The 22,195-nt window shown below is 33.6% G+C and overlaps 1 protein-coding gene across 22 annotated transcripts in view; it reads right to left on the minus strand.

Annotated features, from left to right (window-relative positions):
* Positions 1–22,195, minus strand: part of PMCA (plasma membrane calcium-transporting ATPase 3) — a 451,317-nt gene that overhangs the window by 141,762 nt on the left and 287,360 nt on the right. For 3 of the 22 annotated variants that reach the window (XM_074142750.1, XM_074142747.1, XM_074142746.1), the window contains exon 5: positions 5,501–5,679. The exons of 9 other annotated variants lie outside the window; for them this stretch is intronic. The gene's annotated coding sequence lies outside the window, so the exon portion shown is untranslated. Of the gene's footprint in view, positions 1–1,041; positions 1,224–5,500; positions 5,680–6,720; positions 7,369–22,195 lie in introns of those variants that run through there. 10 more of the 22 variants (XM_074142760.1, XM_074142758.1, XM_074142759.1 and 7 more) reach the window with 8 other exon arrangements.

The following is a 22,195-nucleotide window of genomic DNA, read 5'->3' on the forward strand; positions in this document are numbered from 1 at the left end:
TTTTTAAATTAGAATCTAACATGCTCGCACACTGACTTTTAATACAAATTGGCATTTAAAAAAATAATTTTTCCAAAAAAAAACTTTTTTGGTAATAATTTAATAAAAGACAAGGGTGATTTTATGCATAACCATGTGCTATACAAAATCAAATAAAAGAATTTTTATTTTCGTAGTTAATTGCGCCATTAAAAAGATGAAAATCTGTTCCCTTTATATTTTATTATATAGTATGCTACAAATTGGAAATCAATAATATTGACATTCGTTAGGTTTCCACTCGCTAGAGTTCTAAAAACTAATTCGAAAAGGGGTATTTTAGACTACGAAAAAATTGAAGTCATTTTGTATTCTCGCTAAAAGGTGAAAAAATTCACAAAAAAAGACCAGATTGGTGGCGAGACAACTCACGGTTCTCGCACCATGACGAGGCGTCCACACAATCAGATTTGTCAATTTATCAGTTTTGTGCCAAGAATCAGATGATTGTCATTCCGCAGCCTCCTTACTCTCCAGGCCTGGCTCTATATGACTATTTCATATTTCTGAAATTACATGCAGTGCTGGGAAGACTGCTTTGCGAAGTGGAAACCCTGCGGGGAAAAATGTATGAATAGAGGGAGTAATCGAAGGGCACGACGACCAATAATCTATAAAATTATTAATAAAATTTTAAAAAAGTTCAATTATTTCCTGAACAGACCTTGTAATTTTATGTCATCATTAAATGTGCAATTACTGTACATAAGCCAATAAAGTGTGTTTAAACGGAAAATGTAAAGCGATTTTATAGACATCCCGCTATACACAACAGAAGACTAATTAGGGTGTTTACGTCGTATTTACCGTCAAGTCATTCTTGAACTCAAAATCCATCTCATTCACATTCAGACATTCCCAATACTCTATTAAAAAAAAAAAACAAACAAACAAAAACAAAAAAAAAGCATGTTTATGTTATACCAAAGACTGATAGAGCAGATGCATTTAATTTATTAATTTTTTTCTTTCGGATTTATGCTAACATGATTTACACCTTACCATCAGAAGAGAGCAGTTCACTTTATTTTCTTTTTTTTATTTTGTATTTTTTTTTTATAATTAGTCACAGTTTTGCAAGTTTCATCGAAGTAACTAGACATGGTGGTGATTTAGTTATAATAAAGTAAGCTGATGATTCCACTTTAGGCTCTGCAATACAAATGCCTGAGTAATATAGCCAGCTGCCTTCGTCAAAACAAAAACAAAGTATAATGAAATAAAGTGGCTGCACCAATAAATTAATCGTTTCAACATTTGAACATAATTGAAACAATCTTGAAAAATTCCAAACAGAAAGATTCAATTCGGAATTACGATGCCGTAGGAATAAGAAGATCCGTGTAACGGAAGCGAGTAAGAGATTCCTATTCTTTCCCCCAACAAAAAAGTTAGGCACATTGGCGCTCTGTGATTAAGCAGATACAGACGAGATTCTCGTTTTAGTAATAAAATAATTGCCAAGACTTCCAGTCTTAATTTCAAGAAATATATCTTTGCCGGTAATTCACAATAACAAGAAATTTAAAGTTTCTCTAATTAGAACTTGATAAGTAGAGATTATGAGACCTCTGACGTTGGTAAAATCCGCCCTCTCAGCAAACCTTCTACTTGGTGGTTACATATTTTATTGTTTACTCTTATTGTATATTTGGATTTGGAAATTAAACAGTAATCAATTTAAGAGGAAGTTCTGAAGCTAGAGACCAAAGAGAAAATGAGATACTGAGTAATGTGGTTAAAAAGCTCAACAAAACTTTCTGTAACTTTTTTTTCTTCGGCTTAACAATTTATAAATTGTTCACATATTGTTCAATTGTATAAAAGGTTCATAGTCAAGAATTTTTCAACCAATAACCTGTTTTTTCAGTTGCCACCTTACAAAGCTAAACCTACCATTCCCTCTTCAAAATCTTCTGTCCTAACCACATAAAAGCCTGATATTTGAAGATGTTTAAGATTATTTAAATCTCACACAAAAGCCTGATAATAAACCTTTAAGTTGGTTCGAAACTTCCCACTCAAGTAAAAAAATATATACATGTACATATATCCGTGTGTTATACCACTTGACACTGAACTTTGGCTTTTGTTACTGGTATCATTCAAAATGACTTTTGGATCGCAATGGATTTGATTTAATAGCCACTACAGTTACAAATCTAAATTAACTCTAATAATTCTATACAATGTAGAAAATTACATTATAAAAGACTAACCTGACAAGCTAAAGTTAGCTGTTTGAGGTTGACGTCATTTAGCTCCACCCATGAGGTCTAAAACTATCTTGTTGAGCTATATAGTCTTACTTTTCTTAGTATATTTCTTGATTTTTATAATTTTTATTGTCTTTTACACAGATTTCAAATTTTTTGTTATAAGAAACCTAAATGTAAAGTAATTCATTTGGTAACTAACTATCACGAGTGGGAAACTGCTTTTATGAAAAACAAGTCATATTCTTGGCATTCTCTTAAGTTTATTCATTTTTTTTTTTTTTTTCACGGTAGTATTATTTCTATCAACGTTATTAGCCAGCACCTACAATGAGCCTTTCAGGTTTAAATGTACATAAAGAAATAAATTATTTCTTCTAATATTAATTTTAACATTTCCAATATTAAATTTAAGTGCTGCTGAACTAAACTTAGATTCGTTGAGTTGCTGAAATCGATTGAAATAAAACGCCTTATATGGTCATATAAAATATTTTACTTATCTCAAGCAAGACCTTCTTTTCATAACTTTAAAAATCAGCACATATAAAAGCCATAATAGTACCAATTAAATGAGGCATAATTGTTAAAGCAAAAAAAGACAATCTGTTTCTTTCCTTAATTTGTCTTTCGCCCACTAAACTCTCAATTTATCTCTTATGCTGGTAAAATAGCAAACTCGATAAATCGTAGAAATTGCAAATAGGTAGAATAACACTACAATAAATACGGTTAGAGTGTAGAGATCAAAGGCTAGGAGATACGATATCCTAGCTAAAGACAGGGTTTAATCGGACAGAAATATTACCTACTGCTATATAAGAGTGTAGGTAGCGGCAGCGAGATCTTTTCTGGGGCAAGAGAATTCTATACCACAAAAATGTTTCCTAGGTTTACGCCCTAAATGAAATGGATGTTATTGTAAAATAAGTCAAAAGTGTAGAAGTGTAAATAAGTCAGTATGACATCATTAATTATTTCAGCTGCAACAAATTAGGTAAAAAAAAAATAAAAATAAATAAAAAGTCTCCTAACCAAAAATTCAAAAGAAAGTCACTCCCACCTACATAATATACGTATACTAGGCGCCACGGTAGCCGAGCGGTTATAGGCGAGACCTGCAAAGCTAATATGCATTGTGGTACTGGGTTCGATTCCCGAACTTTACAGTAAAGTATGTTTGCTAGTCGCCTCCGTCCACGACACCTAATTGGTAGTTGGACGTTAAGCCCCGCCTGAAAAAATAGGCGATTACTTTACTTTTTTACTACTAATATACATATACTGTCGGCCAAAAGTTTAGGAGCTCCTAGAAAAAAATAATTGATAGACGTATTGTTTCAAAATGCCACGGCTGAAATAAAAAGTAATATTTCACACATTTTAAAGATGTAACCAGTACAATTTCTTATTTATTATTACTTTTCTTAAAGGCGCGTAACAATTAAGTTAAAATTTAAAAATCAGCAATAATTGTAAGTTTACTTTTTAAAATAGCAAAGCAACTATTGTATTAAACGGTTTAACATTCTAAGCAACCAATCCCTGAATAATTTCTTCGGAATAATCTTTTTTTTACACTTTTAACTTTAACTGCGAATGCGTTGTGAGTGTAGTTTTTTCATTTGATTACCGTCTATAAAATCTTTGTCCTGCTCTCAAGCAACACAAACGTAGAACTCATCAGATGAAAGCCGTTCTATTTAAAATAAGCATTCAGCATAGTAATCGTTACAATATGGACAAGCCAATAGTACAAACCGTATTATCACTATTGTGACAGACATCCACCCGCTGCATTGAGAAAATCAGATCAACAAAATTTTCCATGTGCCATGTTTTTTCCTTATTCTGAACAGTTTTTGGACAATTCTCTCTAATGACAAGTAGAAGTGGTTCAAGTAGAAGACGTAAACAGCTCACATATTTCAAAGAAATGCACGATATGTCTAGAGGTATCAAAATAAATAGGTAAAATTTGTGCTGACAATTGCTTGAGAACTTGAAAACCCTAGAGTCACATAAAAGTGTTTAAACTTTGGCAATTTTGCATCTTGGACCTAATGTGGCTCCCCTTTAAGCTCACAAGTAAAACATAAGACTTAATAAAGTTCTTTAAAATGTAGAATAACCAATAACAGAATCTCTTAAGCATTCTCTTGTGAATGTACGTCTCATAAACATGCTGGAATTAGTATTCCGAAATGAGCACTACCATGTAAGTAAGATAAACAATTTCCTTTAATTCAAGAATTTCTGACACTCAGCAATAATATGACCTGTTTTTTTAAATGATTTAAGGCACGTCAACATCTGAAGCTATTGGCGCCCGGAGCTTTTTTAGGATAATTTCTTCTACAATTTTTATTTTTTTTTCATTCATATACTGATTTATTGATCATTCAGGTATAGTAGCCAACTCGTCTGCCCACTCGTAATCTTTTGCTGGACGAGATGAACGAAAAAGACTCCATAATTGTGACGAGGATGTTAGGGGCACTTTTGTGTTTCTACCGAGGTCGGTTTTTGAAAGTATAAAAAGTAAAGTAATGCCAATTTTTTTCAGGCGGGCTTTACGTCTACCGGCGGGATGCACGGAGGCGATTATCAAACATACTTTACGACAAAATTCTCATATTAAACATTAAATAAAATCCAAGGCTTAGATAGGGAATCGAACCCAATACCACAATACATACTAGCTTTACAGGTCTCGTCTCTAACCGCTCGGCTACCGTGGCGCCAAGTTTTTGAAGGTATTGGAGCTCAAGAATATCTAAACGATATTATAACAAACCGGTGGGTTGTTCTAGAAGAGGATCTTATTATTTGTTACCAGGAAAGATGCAAGGAACCAAAATAAAGCTCATATCCTAAACACCCTTAATATTAACAATCTCTGCCCGGAGAATGAGGCCAAACCTCCTCCTAGAGCACAAAACTTCGCTTTCAAGAACTAAAATCCTTTTCTGTTAGGGATTATAAAAAGAAGGTTATGACGGAAAACCAAGCAATCCAAATAAAAATACGAAAGAAGCCCGAATTAAAAATAACATTGAAAAACAAAAATAAAACAAACCATACTTTGATAAATTTTGATTCTTTATTTTTCTTTTTAATAAATACCCGAAATCGTCGACCATTATTAATCCTTCTTTTAGGGAGGAAAAAACAACTATAATTTCAACTAGATAAGCTAGCGAGTCTTTAATAATGGTAATAGTCTTATTTAAAATAATAGTTACCTTTCAGAACCAATTGAAGTTTCTCTAGCATCAACTGATACGCGACAAATGATTAACGTTTTTTGATGTCATTCTCAATGTTTGAATGGAATGAATCCTCTCTTAAATTGTATTACACACGAAACCCAAATGCGATGTGTTATTTCTGAGGAGATTTCGGCAAGCAATTTTGTGGGTACCTGAAAAACAAAATGGGTAAAAAATGTTGCTTAAAGACCAAGTTATGTAAATAAGGAGTTTATTCTCTACACACCCCAATCAATATAATTGGAAACTGTTTGCTATAAATCGAAAAACAGAAAACCATTCACTTCAAGAACAAAAGCTCGTTTCTAATCCAAGTTTAGTCTAGTATTTAGTGTACTAAAATAAATTAAAATTAAAGATTTTTCCAACAATCTGACAAAACAATTTTAAGGTCAATTTAATAATTAATGAAGTACTTTTAAAAAAATAAAAATAAATAATAATTTTATAGAAGTATGAAATTCTGATAAAGTAAAATGAAGCTTTTTTTAGCTATTTCAAACAAACCTACTTTTTAAAATTGGAATTGTAGTAAAGTTGTTAAAACAAACATAAAATCGATGCAATGTTAGTTAGCTACAACATTTGCCAATAAACTGTTGTTTTGCTAAAAGAAGAGGTAAATATAGTTTACTTCTAAACTCAAATACACTATTTTGGAACTAATGGAATGACGTTAGTTCGCTATCAATTCTTTGTTCTAGACATTAATTTTATAAGGTAAATGGAATAACACTGGCAAAGTGCGGAGACAAAAAAAAAGAAACATTTTACTTAAAAGTTATATAAAACTAACTATTGACACGAATAAATTACACATTAATAATTACAAGGAAATCGATTACAAGGTTGGATAAATTATTAAATATAAGGAAAAATTCGTTTATGAATAGCTCAAAAAACAGATAAGGTTCTGTGAATGAACCGAGTGATAGAAAAATAAGACTTGGAAGTATGGAGTACTATCTAAATATTTACGAAATTAAGAATGGATTATAACACTTGCTACATCATAAAGAGTAGGTTTTTTGTACTAAACACCGCTGCAAAACTGCCAAGGTAAAGTGTAAGAATTGAATTTAAATCACACAGTACTTACTTACCATTAAATACAACCAAGATTAATAACAAATATGGAAACTTTAAAAGAATGTTGAATTCATGATGAAATAATACAGCTTGTGTTTGCTCACCTAATTAATGTGCATTTGTTTACTCTGTTATAGACGTTAGTATACGATAAAAACAGCACTCAAGTATTGTAACTATCAAAACATTTAACTGTCCTAATTTTTGTTTTAATTTCTCACAAAAAATACACTGACATCTCTAAACAAAATATGTGTACCTTTTTTAAAAGAAATAAACTGAAAGATTATCCGACTTCAATGTAATACTGTTAATTTTGGTTCGGTAAAATATTTTTCACTTCCAACAGTCATAACTAGAAAAGTAACCAATAATCTGTATCGTCTTCTGTGAATAACATTGTGAACTATAATACAAAAAACTGAAGTATAATAACGTACATAAGCAACGAGAAGCTGAACTATACTAGTGAACATTGGAGAAGTCTTGACTGCTTGACTGGCGAGGATATCGTTATAACCTTCCGCGCAGGTAACAGCATGAGTCAAAGCGTTCGTACGCGCCTCGCAGAGTTCTGTGTCATTCAGCACTGAGTAAAGCCACAAATTATTTATATTTCTACTTTTCAAAATCAAAAACTGTGATATATCTTAAATGAAGATTACTTCAGCTATACATGCTAACATAACAGTCCTAATGTACATTAGATATTCATGGGCGTATTCTCATGACCTTCCTTCTTTACCACTACTTATTTCAGGGTCATCTAAAAATGCTGCCTTTAAGAAAGTTGCAGAATGAATGCATGACTACACAGTATGACTGTGTCACAGCCTGTAAAAATCTGGTATGCAATAAACTCACAAGACTTTCTGTAACTACAAATTCCAAGCCTGAACTTAGAAATTTTCTTTCAATTACAAATTTTTACGAAATAGTTCGCTTTAATACAGGTTCATATTTATATAAAATGGTGATATTAATAGTCACAACTTCTTAGGGCCCCCTTAAGATTTATTTCCTTGAAAAGAATATCAAAAGAAAGCGAAGGTCTTTATCCAAATGGAAGTAACTGAAATCTGGTGTAAACATACTCTTATTTTGCTACTATTCTCATAGCTCAAAATTTCAAATTCTTTAAACTAGGAATATTTGGGTCATTCTTAATTCTAACCAACATTATATACTTCGTAAAACAATACATTACACTGAAGCTTCCCAGCAGGAAAGCCTACATTAAATCCTCCCTGAATACCGGTAAAGATTTTTTTTTACAAGAAATATTGTAAAAATGTTACACATTATATGTATGTAATGTACAAATAGATTTACAGAAAATTCTGGCAGCCATTTTCGAGAAACTTTCAAAAAAGTGAAAAAAAGTACTTTCAGTTGAGAAATTTTCTTAAAATTCAGAATTTACGGTGGATACATAAGCATAAGTACACATTAGTAACTTTTTTCTTTTTTTTTTGCACTTAATGGACCTTAAAACAATTTTAGAAAGAGAAAGTATGTTTTGAAAGGCGATTGTTACCATTTTGGGGGGGCACATCTTACTAATTGGATCATTACATTTAATTTCTTGAAATATTACGTATTATTATTTTTAATAAAAATAAAATGAATAAACTATTATGAACTAAGGAAAGCTTAATCAAGACAGTGATAGAGATAATGTACTAGCAATTGAAAATCGTGATTGTCACGAATAAAATCGAATCTGGTTACCTTAAAAATATTACAATCATATTTACATTTTCATGACTTTGGGAATACACTGAAAATATATGTATTGAGATGTTAAGCAAATGACCTTAGTAAATATTTATGTTAGAAGATTAGAAAGGAAATTTGAAATAAAATCTGTCGAAAATAAGAAATAAAATCTCACGAAAATAAGCAAAATCTCATACCGCACATTAACTTATTAAATTTTTATTTTAACTTGATATTTGTATTAAAAAGATAGTTACCACATACATTATACTTAATAACTATAGTAAAGTAATACAATATAACGTACTGAAAACGAAGAAAATAATTTTGATTTAATTTTTTATTATTTTTTAACGCATCATTTGAGTTCATTGGTTCCCGCAGCTTTTTCTTCTAGTACACTGCTGGCCTCCGGACCGTTACTATTCAAAATAAAACTGTAAGAAGTGCCAAGGAAGAGAAAATTTAGGTGCGGCCAAGTACCTTCAATTAATTCGGCATCTCTGTGTGGAGATATAGTAGGCTAACCACCAAGCCCGTCTCTTTTTTACGCTTATTAATTTTGCGATGGTACTGAATATTACACTTCTTTTTTTTTAGGAGGAAGTGTGCCACTTTCTTTACCTCCAAAAGTGCCCTTAAATGAATTTTCTTGGCATGTTTGGCGAACAGCCATACACCGGTTGAATTCTTTATTTATTTTTTTATCTGGCTGTAATTTAGGGCAACCTACACTATTATTAGACACGAAGAAATACTGTCAGCATAAATTCAATGTTCAGTGGAAGTTTGACAATTATTTGACAAAGAGAAAAGTCATGTGAGTAGTTTTGAAGCAGTTTATATTGTATTTATCAGGAATCTTATCAGAGCCGGATGCCCGCTTATCTTACAAGCAGTAGTCTATGAGTTACACATTTCTAAAAAAAAAAATAATAGTAAATAAAAAAAAAGCACTTAACGAGTGTAATTAAATACAAATTAATTTTATCATTTTATTATATTTTTTTACAACATTTTTACAATCACAAACAAACTTCATGAGAATACAAATTTTAAATAAAGAGAAAAAATGGCAAAGCGTTAAATATGGTTATAAGTAATTTTCTTATTGAATACACTATATACAAAAGAATATTTGGTTGAACCACACAGTTCGAGTCCGTAATATCCACATAGTTTAGAGAACTGAAGTGCATATTGTTGTTTCGTTTACTAGCGATACTTGCCATCTGTAGTCTTTAGTAAGCTTTCGAAAAGTTTGTATCGTTCGTTCTTCTCTTGTCTTTTGTGTAGAATAACGTGGTTTCCATGTGAAGCTGTTGCCAATGTAGAGACATGATACGTAGCAAACGACATCAACAGTAGTGAGATTTGTTGTTCTGATGAAGTTTAATTTTATTTATTTGGATTTTACTACTTTTTTTCTTTTTTACCAAGATTCTATTTCTGTTAAATGGCTCAGTAGAACGTTTATGGGAGAACCCAGCTATCAGGATGAAAGGAAACTGCCGCAAAATCAACTGCGAAGGAGTGAGAAGGGTGACTAATTGGAGTGGAAATGTTTTAGGTAAGGATGGATGACCCAAGAAAATTTGTAATTTGGATTTCTAGACTGGAAAGGAGATAGAACGAAGAAGTAAGGGAGGTAATGAAGGTGAGAAGTAACGTATTGATGCGTATAGAGGAGACGAGTTTGAGATGGTTTGGACATACGGTGAGGATAGAGAGGGGACAGATAGCGAGGAGAATGCTGGAATGGCAGAAGGAAAAGAGGGAGACCCAAGCTAACATGCTAAACAAGAGCCTACAAGGAAATGGTTTGCGAGAGGAGATTCAGATGGTTTGAACATATGGTGAGGATGGAGAGGAAACAGATAGCGAGGAGAATGCTGGAATGGCAGGTGGAGGGCAGAAGGAATAGAGGGAGACCCAAGCTAACATAGAGAGACTTGGTAAACAAGAGCCTACAAGGAAATGGTTTGCGAGGGGAGATTGAGATGGTTGGATATGTGGTGAGGATGGAAAGCATAGCGAGGATAATGCTGGAACGGCAGGTGGAGGGCAGAAGGAAAAGAGGGAGACCTAAGCTAACATGGAGGAAATTGCTAAACAAGAGCCTACAAGGAAATGGTTTGGGAGAGAAGATTCAGATGGTTTGGACATGTGGTGAGGATGGAGAGGAAACAGATAGCGAGGAGAATGCTGGAATGGCAGGTGGAGGGCAGAAGGAATAGAGGGAGACCCAAGCTAACATAGAGAGACTTGGTAAACAAGAGCCTACAAGGAAATGGTTTGCGAGGGGAGATTGAGATGGTTGGATATGTGGTGAGGATGGAAAGCATAGCGAGGATAATGCTGGAACGGCAGGTGGAGGGCAGAAGGAAAAGAGGGAGACCTAAGCTAACATGGAGGAAATTGCTAAACAAGAGCCTACAAGGAAATGGTTTGGGAGAGAAGATTCAGATGGTTTGGACATGTGGTGAGGATGGAGAGGGAACAGATATCGAGGAGAATGCTGGAATGGCAGGTGGAGGGCAGAAGGAAAAGAGAGAGACCCAAGCAAACATCGAGGGACTTGCTAAACAAGAGCCTACAAGGAAATGGTTTGCAAGAGGAGATTCAGATGGTTTGGACATGTGGTGAGGATGGAGAGGGAACAGATAGCGGGGAGAATGCTGGAATGGCAGGTGGAGGGCAGAAGGAAAAGAGAGAGACCCTAGCAAACATCGAGGGACTTGCTAAACAAGAGCCTACAAGGAAATGATTTGTGAGAATGATGGAAGGAATGTCTTAGTGAAAGTTCCGATTGAGGAAATCATCAGCTTTGAGGAAACTCCTTAACGAAGAAGTCAATAAAATGAAATTAGCATGTGTATTCCACCCGAGAATGACTGACTCTAGCTGTGGATATTTCAAGTTTACACGGCTAGGCTAGAGTGATCGATATATTAAGATTTATTAAAGGATTTGTAGGTTACTCTTAAGTACAACGATCAGTAAGTAGAGCAAACTCCTAAACTGGACCAAACAGTGTTAGAATTGATCCCTCTGTTAGGGTGATTGTCAAAAACTGACCCTGAGCCGCTTTCTCTAATTAGGTGCTCTCCATCACTCTTACAAACTGGATTTAGTTAGTGACAATTCCAGCCGACCTCGCCTCGTTATAGCAACAAAATTAAACATTTAATTCAAAATTATGCTTAGATACCATTAAAATTGACAAGCACAACGGATCTAATTTGTGGTGGAGGGGGCTAGAATTTGAATATATTGTTTAGTCGTCAAGAATCACTTTTTTTTCGAAATTTTTTAAAAGCCACAAGTTGTCTTGCCTATCGTTTTACTATCTTTCATTTTTTAATAAGAGCAAATATTATGACTTTTTTAAATCGTAAAATCTCCAATTAAATATCTCTGATTTACGTTCTCATATTTATATGATAAAATGTATGAATTTAATTGACCTTAACGTATGTATGTGGTTATAAAGGAGGATTTGCCCTCTATTATAAAGAAAATTTACGAATTTTATCTTCAATAGAAGAAGATTGTTAAAGTTGGGTGTTTTTCAGCGTAACGCTTTTTCGAGCACTTTTTGACCATCTCAACCCTTATGACAACTGCCCTAACCGACAGTTTTAATTACTTCAATAAAAACAAAACCAGTAATTTTTAAAACTAATTTTATTACATTTATAATAATAATAATAATAATAATAATAATAATAATAATAATAATACTTTATTTGAAAAGAAATTATAATACAAACATAAAAAATGAAGAAAAAGAAAAGTATTCTACGGCAATGGAAAACCGTCTGCCGGAGGTTGATATACATATATAAAATAACAATTACAAATTGCTTTATAAATTGACTAAATATTTAAAAACAAAAACTGCTAAAAGAGAATACAAAAGATGAGAAAAATAAATAAATAATAATACAAATAAAATAGAATAATAAGCAGAAAAAAGAAAAGAAAGATTCTCTTAAAATAAATTACCATTTTCTATAACAATAATATACTAAATATATGAACTTCTATGAATTACTAAACGAAGTACACTTAGTTAAAGCAAAAAGAACCTGTAAAGTGTAATACAAAGAAAGCTTAATCAAAATTAAATTCCATGATTAAATTGTGTCTATATTGCCAGGCGTGTCTCGCAAAATTTTATTACATTTAATTATACTTATATCAAAAATAATAAACGTAAGAAATAATGGGTTGGCAAATAAGTTCGTTCGGTTTTTATTTTGGTACAGATTCATTCCGATTTTCTTTTTTTATTCTCGGCGCAAGCGCACAACTCGACTGTTCATTTGAAAGGTTATGTTAGGCGTAACCTTTCTATGAATTTCGGTTTAACAAACATTACTACTGTGTTGGCTGCGTAGCTGTAAAGATGGAAGAAAATAAAGTGCATTTTCGTCATATTTTGCTCTATTACTTGAGAAAAGGGCAAACGAGCTGCAGAGGCTCATAAAAAGATATGTTGTGTATAGGGTGATAATGCCTTAACAGAACGCGTATGCCAAAAGTGGTTTGCCAAATTTCGTTCTGGAGATTTTGACATTAATGATGCGCCCCCCCGTTCCGGTCGCCCGACCGAGATAATTTCAGATGATGACAAGAGCGTAATCGATAAAGATCCACGACAATCGGTGAGAGAGATAGCAAGTGCACTTAATATATCCCATACTAGCGCCAAAAACCATTTGCGCCGGCTGGGATACGTTTCTCGGTTCAATGTTTGGGTACCGCATGAAGTAACCAAGGCCAACTTAGCCACTTGCATATCCATTTGCGATTCGCTGCGGAAACGTCAAGAAAATGACCCATTTTTAAGGCAGATGGTAACGGGGGATGAAAAATGGATCGTCTACGATAATGTAGTGCGTAAAAGATCATGAAAGCACTGCAGTGAGCGGCCGCAAACAAGCTCGAAGGCGGGATTACATCCGAAGAAGATTATGCTCTCTGTATGGGTGGGATTATAAAGGTATAATCAATTACGTGCTGTTACCGTCAGGCAAAACAATTGATTCAACCCTATACTGTTTGCAGTTAACTGAATTGGACCATGCAATCCGCACAAAACGTCCAGAATTGGCAAATCGCAAAGGTGTCGTCTCCTACCACGACAACGCCAAACCGCATGCGTCATTGACCACTCGGAATAAACTGCTGGGATGTTTTTTCTCATCCTCCGTATTCACCGAACCTGGCACCTTCTGATTATCATTTATTCTGATAGTTACTGAACTCCATGAACAGAAAAACTTTCGATAATGAGAAGACTGTCAAAAAACATTTTGATTGGTTTTTCGACATAAGCCAGACTTTCTACGAACGCTGTATAATGAAGTTGGTGGAAAGATGGCATGTAGTCATCAATAAGAATGGTCAATATACAATTGATTGAATTAACGTTAAAAAAAGAATTATTTATTCCATCCTCAAAAACCGAACCAACTTATTTGCCAACCCATTACTTTGCTTCAAAATATTTATTCAAGTTTTTTAACGTTACACTTTTTGACCAGAGAGATTAAATGATAAAAACATGTAACAAGTTTGATTCAAGAAGATTATTTTATTTGGTTTCTAGTTTTTGTTTTGTATTTAAAGCCCATTTGTTTTGTAATCTTGTCCATTATTTAGTCATAATATTATGCGAATAAACTGTTAAGCAAAGTATTGGCCAATTACATGTAAATTTCTTTGTGTTTGTTATTGGAAATGTCTTTTTTTATTATACAGTGTTTGTAATTCATTTTAAACTCATAACTTCTTTGCCTGTAATTTGGTTTTGTAAACAATGATTTTTTTTTCTAAGTTAATGTTAATGGTAGCGAATTACAAAGTTATGTTTCGATGTAACCATTTCTTTTAAAATTGATGATAAATTTTATTTTGTGAATTTTTATAGTACAAGTTTAAAATACGTTTAGCAAATTAACCTGATAAGCCTGAAATGTTGAAAATGTGGTTAGATTCGCATTGCTTGATAATATCTTCCATTTTATCCGTCGTAGAATGCATGTTTATTGTATCCCTGATCGGTTTCGGATTTCAGAGGTAGAATAATTTTTATATGGTCTCGATATTTCGACATTATTTATATTTCCGTCTCACATTACACCAGCAGACTGATTGAGGGAGGTTACATGGTATGTTTTATGTATTATTCAAAATGTTAATGAATAATAATTTTGCAAAAAAACTAATGTAATAAAAATTAATGAAATCTAGTATTTGTTTAATTGTTCTGTACGTTTAGCGTATATATAATGTTTTAGAATTGTAAAATTATGGTTGTATTTTACACGGAGGGGACACCCAAATTTAAGCAGAAAAACTAGAAATTGTACTCACTCCATTTGTATTGGGAAATAATAATTATTTTAACAAAAATATTATTCTAATCATTAAAAAAGCTTAAATAAGTACAATTGTACTTAATGAACTGTACGTAGCTCATCTTATTCAGTTCATGTGTTTTAAACTGCTCAGCAGCAAATAGAGGCTAGAAAAAAGCCTTGGTGCTTAGTTTTCCATTGTTCCCTATTGCGCTTTGACCGTCTAATTACCTTTAGCGCCGCTTTCTAATGTCAACAAACTCATTATTTGAAGTACCAATAAATATGGTTAGAATATTCCAAAATAAATTATTTTTAATTCTTGTTTATCCGAAAAATTTGAATGTTTTCTGAATTGGAACAAAATTCTATCCAGTTATCGGCACACTATCGACATGTTACCTTCGTTAAGAGCTAACTGTGTCCTGCTGTTTTACTAAGAAATGAAGAACATTTTTTATAAATATATTGACCTTCAAATAGTCGACTGGGAGTTTTCTTTCTGTAAAAACTTTGAATAGGTACGACAAATTTGTTCCTCATGAGCTTAGAAAGGAATTTGATGGTACTTTACTATCAGGTGCTTTATTGAACAATATACGAGTATGTAACAGGACACTTTTTCAGTAGATTATTCAAAATTTTGAAATATTTTTGGGGTGTTTTATCTTGTCAAACGTATTCTATTAAAAGCTAAAAGAACACAATGTTCCATTTATTTTTAAAGAATCTCTACTTTTCTACTCATTTAATTCGTAATTTTATTGTTTACTCAGTTTATTATTTTCATTTAATAATTATTAGGCCCACTTCAAATTCGAGACGGTTAACGAGTTTGGCTATCTAGGGTCCCTAGTTAGTAGTGAAAATCAAGAGAGCCTAGAAATTAAAGGAAGAGTTATGACCGCAAATAGGTGCTATTTTGGCCTAGTTAAGTACATAAAAGCTTATCTCCCGCAGCACGAAAATTCAAATGTACAAGACGTTGATCCGGCCAGTGCTTATATACGGCTCCGAAGCATGGACCATGTCAAAAGTAGATGAGCGGTCCTTGGCGGTATTCGAGCGGAAGGTTCTCCGTAGAATAGCCCTGTACGTGATCAGGAAAAACCGGGGAGGTATATGCTTTGTTCAAGGAGCCGGATATCGCCAAAATTATAAAACTCGGAAGACTGCGATGGGCAGGGCACGTGGCAAGGATAGGGGGATGAAGAAATACCAAAAAAAATTATGGATGGTAGCGAACAAGGTCCCCCCAGGAGGGTAGGCATATCAAGAACTCGATGGCAGGACTGTGTGGCAAGAGATGCTTTGGCAATGCTAGGATTCCGAAACTGGAGGGCGGCTGCGCAGCAAAGAGACGCCTGGAGGGCACGTCTTGAGGAGGCCAAGATTCTTCATGAGTTGTAGCGCCATTTAAGAAGAATTATTAGGCCATTAATCTTTAATCATTTATAAACTCAAGTTTTGGTGCAATTACTTATAAATTATTATTATATTAAGAATATTTATTTTCATATTATGCATTAATCACCTATTTCATACTTATCTATTATTTTTCTTGTATGTATATTTGTATTTTTTGTCAGCTCTTTGCTGGAGCACTTTGTATTCTCTAAGTAATAAATAAAAAAATACAAGAATTACTAACAAATGTCACACTTCCATAAAATTTACTCAATTTACTACAGAAAAAGAATCAAACAAGCAAATGCTCTTAGCTTAACTGTTAAATTTTTCGTGAGAAATGTTACAGAAAAAGTAGTGCCACATTATTTCATTATAATTAGTAAATTTTCTTGATGTCCACTTTACACGAGAACAGACAATCAAACTAACTTGAAACATTGCCCAATACCAACATACTCAGGTCGGCTACGTAATTATTTCTTCAATCAACCTCTAAGCCATAAAACAACAAATGTGCCAACAAAAATTTCATTTAATGAAACCTGAAACTCATATCTACCCAAAAGAATAACCACAAAATCTTAGACACTTAAAAACGAAAAATCAAACATTTAACAATTAACGCCTTCCACCCAAACTCATCAACTACGCCTTTAAAGCAAACAACTTCACCCCACAAGAACAACAAACTAATATAAACAATCGTACGACACTAATTTTTAATTATTAGGTTGGCAACAAGTTCCCCGTTTTTTAAAATTTTAAATTTAAACATTCCGCATGTCATTAAATGTTTTTTGGCATAATGTTTTAAATAATTCAAAAAGGGATGTTTTGTTCTACTAGAATCTATTTTTATTTTTATTTTTTGTTTGTTCGAGTTTAATTTATGTTAATTTTTAGATTATTAAAATGGAAGTTGAGAAAAAGGAACATTTTCGAGAACTCCTTCTTTTTGCTTGCTCATTATCGCTCAACTCATGGACGCAAGCAACGATTTCTTTATGGAATCGTTACTGGCGCGGAAAAATGGTGCCTGTACAGCGCAAGGAATGATTTAGCCCCTCCGGTAAAGAAGCGATACTGCGCGTGAAACAAGATGCTTAAAACGATGTTGTGCGTATATGGCGGGACTGGAAAGAGATTATCCACTACGAATTGCTTGAACGGAACCAAACAGTCAACGCGGAACTCATATGTTCAACAGAAGGAACGACTCCATCAAGAGAAAAGACCAAAATCGGCAGCATGGAGTTCTTTTGCTGCAAGACAATGTCTGCCCTCATATCGCTAATATGACCAAGGAAGCCATGGCTGGGAAGGGATGCCACAGACGCCGTATTCTCCCGATTTGGAACCAACGGATTTCCACCTCTTTCAAATGCTATGCACGGAGTTTCGTTCAATACTGATGCAGAATTGTGAACTTGGTTGGACGATTTTTTCGAGTCGAAACCGAGTGATTTCTACCTACAAGTTATTGAAAATCTTGTTGTACGTTAAGAAGAAGTGGTAATCAACAAGGAAGAACACATTATTGATTAATTAGTAGTTAATTTTTATAGCAAATTAAAATTTTAATTAATTTTTTAAAAAAACGCCGTGAACTTAGTTGCCAACCCATTACAAACCATCCCCAAAATTGTGCCTTACAAAACAAATTAAAAACATTAATACAAAAACTAGCAAATAATCTGGTGCAAACAAGACATTGTTCAGAAATTCTGAAGTACAACTAACCTTGGTGAGGTACATTTTTCTGAAAATATTCATAATAACAAGATTAAGACTAGTAATAGCACAGTCACGGGTATTCAATAAAAATAAATGCTCAATATATTTAGATAAGATGAAGCATGAATTCAATGAATCTGGTGAATTATGTTCACTTAGGGAATCAGATGATTTGATTCATTCTGTTGTGAAATGACCTGGATTTTTCTTTCAGTATTGTATTAATTTTGGTTTGATAAGTTTTTCTTCTATTCAATTTTTATTTTATTTTATGATTTAAGGCGTGTCACAACATCTGAGGTTATTGGCGTTGGAAGCTTTTTTTCAGTACACTGCCGGCCTCTGGACAGTGTTATACGAGGGTCGTTTGAAAAGTCCGTGCAAAAATAAAAACTACTTAATTTTTTGGGGTAAACCTTTTTTATTTTTCAACATAGTCTCCTTTTAGGCTTATACACTTCGTCCAACGCTGCTCTAGTTTGTTGATCCCTTCCGAATAATAGGATTTGTCCAAGTCTGAAAAATAGCCATTCGTTTCTGCAATCACCTCCTCGTTTGAATAAAATCTTTTTCCCGCCAGCCATTTCTTCATATTGGGGAACAAATAGTAGTCCGAGGGAGCCAAGTCTGGAGAATAGGGGAGATGTGAAACGAGTTGGAACCCTATTTCCATTAATTTTGCGACCACAACTGCTGAGGTGTGAGCTGGTGCGTTGTCGTGATGGAAAAGGACTTTTTTGTGGGCCAATCGAGGGCGTTTTTTTTGCAGCTCGGTTTTCAAACGGTCCAATAACGATGAATAATATGCACCTGTAATAGTTTTACCCTTTTCCAGATAGTCGATGAGGATTATTCCTTGCGAATCCCAAAAGACAGTCGCCATAATCTTTCCGGCCGAAGGAACGGTCTTCGCCTTTTTTAGCGCAGATTCCCCCTTGGTAACCCATTGTTTAGATTGTTCTTTGGTCTCAGGAGTGTAGTGATGTATCCATGTTTCATCCACAGTGACGAAACGACGCTTAAAGTCCTGCGGATTCTTCTGGAACAGCTGCAAACCGTCCTTGCAACACTTCACACGATTTCGTTTTTGGTCAAGCGTGAGCAATCGCGGCACCCATCTTGCGGATAGCTTTGTCATGTCCCAATGTTGATGCAAAATATTATGTACCCGTTCATTCGAGATGCCCACAGCACTAGCAATCTCACGCACCTTCACACTTCTGTCATCCATCACCATATCATGGATTTTATCAATGATTTCTGGAGTAGTAACCTCAACAGGGCGTCCAGAACGTTCAGCGTCACTTGTGCCCATATGGCCACTCCGAAAATTTTGAAACCACTAATAAACTGTTCTAATCGAAGGTGCAGAGTCACCATAATGTTTATCAAGCTTCTCTTTAGTCTCCTGAGGCGTTTTGCCTTTCATAAAGTAGTGTTTAATCAACACATGAAATTCTTTTTCGTCCATTTTTTGAAAATCACTCGACTTCCTCGATTCAAACGAATGCCAAACACAAAGAAATAGACAGATCTGGCTGAAACTTGGTGTGTGTTCTTCCAAGAGATGCTACTAACTAAACATAACCTCGATACGCGCCAGTAGTGCTATCTCTCTGACTTTGCACGGACTTTTCAAACGACCCTCGTATGTTTTGCAAATGGAAGTGTAGTAATCCAAAACGCTGTTTGGCAAGACGAGGGATGTTCTACTTGCAGTAATTATTTGCATTTACCGATGCCTATTGAATGTAAAATATCTAATAGCTTGTTTTTCTTAATTACATGAAATTCGGAATCGAATGACACCACATTTACTAACTAATATCATTTTGTTAATTTTTTATCGACAGTCTCCGGCGAAGAACCTATTGCAAGAATTCCGTTTTGAGAACCTGCTGCTCTGCCGATCTCCTAGTTCCCTTGAGATGCTTCAAGATTCTCTCAATAGATAACATTTCCCCAGTAATTACCATCAATAATTGGATAGATTAAGCTATAATTGAATTAAAACTATTGATATAAAGGGAACAGACTGTAATAGCTAATCCCTTCCCTAATTTTTATTATTTTAATTTTTTAAAGGTTATTATTATAATTATTATTTTCTAATTTCATTTCTATGTGAAACCATTTCTTATAATCAGTTTTATTTTGGGAATTCACCTTTGGTAAACTTCCTCTGGGTATCTGACAGTCAATGCAGTGTGAGCCGGCGCGCTGTCTTGATGGAGAACCCAGGACTTTTTCTTCCACAAATCGGGTCGTTTTTTCCTTTACTCTTTCACGGAGTTGAGCAAGCACCTCACGTTAGTAATGTTGATTAATTATAATCGATATTTTTATCCGTTTTGGACGTGGAAGGGCGACCCGGGTGGTCATCATCTCCGACGTCTTCTCGGGCCATCTTGGAAACGCTTGAACCACTCAAAAACTTGAGCACGTGATTAACATTCAACCGCCATTAATTTCTTTTAATAAAAGATAAGTTTCAGTAGCGGTTTTACCCAGTTTTGATGTGAAATTTCATGACAATTTGTTGCTCTACTACATGTGTAGTACATATCATGTTTTCGGCAAAACGAAACTAACACCTCTTACACAAACGGACGGTTCCGGTCAGACAGATTTCTCTTACAAACACGTGAGACATTGCAATCGAAAGAGAAGGCTTTACGCTGCACAGCTGTTGGTCGGTAGGATTTGGCTCACATGCATAGTTCTTCTGTAGCAGCATCAGTCTCGTTATTTAATAACCACACCTCGTGTATCAGATAAATTACGTTTTTTCACTTTTTTTTTGTGTGTGTGTTAGAGGATTATAAAACTGATATTTTCAGTGAAATCTTGGAATCAAAAATTTGAGACAATTTTTAATAATATTTCCTGCTAAGAGAAAATAAACATTTAAAGAGTGTGCCAACACTGTTATTACAAGAAAACACTAAACCGCCATGCACACACACACAAAAAAAAGAAAATATTATAACTCATTTACACAACAAAAACTGGAAATAATTTAAATTTAGATACAGATAATAACCATAAACCATAAAATAATTCTCCTCCTTACTAAGAAACAAGTAAAAACATGTATGGACAATTAGCATCACTGACAAGAAACAACTTAAATTAGAAGATTATTAAAAACTAAATGTTTTCAAAAAGTGACAATGACAGAAACATTCTGTGAGACTAATACATAGTTTCATACTAGTTACCAAAATTATCATTTAGATTCTAATATAGATATGTTAGCGATAATTTTACAATAGATAATATTAGTTGGATTATCAAGCTAAGAGGGGATCTAATTAATTTAAATTCAAAAGATATAGATTACTGTAAAAGATATAGAAGTAGAAAATGGAATATATTTCAAGGTAGGTTGTTCAGCAAACAAAGAAATTAAATTAAAATGTTAAAAGAAACAACAAAAATGGCCTTTGGGAAGAAGATTTTATAATATACGTAAATGGAAAATGCTGGGATGTTTGGTTAAAACATTATAAAGAAGTTTTAAAAAGTTTACGAATTAAATTAAGTAAATTAAAATTTACTAAATTTTAAAATGGTTATATTTATGATTTTCCTTTTCACTGAATGATTCTTAAAAATATAAAAATATGAGAATTGGAAATAGGACAGTTAGGTCCATTTTTATTTAATTTTTGAAAAGTCTCCTCTATGAAGCAACAGGTATTTATTATAAATAATAATAATAAGAATAATAATGCCTATTTATTCAGACGGGCTTTTACGTCCAAACTACCAAATTAGGTGTCGTGGACAGATTAGCTAACATACTTAACAACAAAAGTTTTCATATTAAACAGTAAATAAAATTCAACGGCCTAGACCGGGAATCGAACCCATTACCACAATATATATTAGCTTTGAAAGTCACGTCTCTTAACCCGCTCGGCTACCGTGGCCGTGGGTACCGTGTAATCTTATTTATTCCCTTTATACATATAAGATTTGTTGATTATAAAAGTGGAGATGCTACTCTTTTGGTATAAATATGAATAAAGATTGTGCATTGTACGCGTGTATAAGTTATAGCAACAACCTCCGCTGATGGTCTTTTACCTGGCGTCTCTTATTTATTATTTTTTTAAATTTATGATGCAAATTTTTATATAAGATATGTATCTTTAGTTTATTTTTTAAATATTTATTTGTACAGCAGTACTTTGTTTATTTTATATTTAAATTTTTTATGTTTGAATTTAAATGAAAAACTGTACCTACCAACTAGTTTTTATGATTTAAAGCACGTTAACATTTGAGGTGGTTAACCGGAGCTTTTTCCAGTGCACTGCCGGCATCCGGACAGTGTTCTCTC

The sequence above is a fragment of the Rhodnius prolixus genome, unplaced genomic scaffold (assembly GCF_049639745.1).
Source record: "Rhodnius prolixus isolate KJV_2025 unplaced genomic scaffold, Rpr scaffold_12, whole genome shotgun sequence".
Classification (NCBI taxonomy): domain Eukaryota; kingdom Metazoa; phylum Arthropoda; class Insecta; order Hemiptera; family Reduviidae; genus Rhodnius; species Rhodnius prolixus.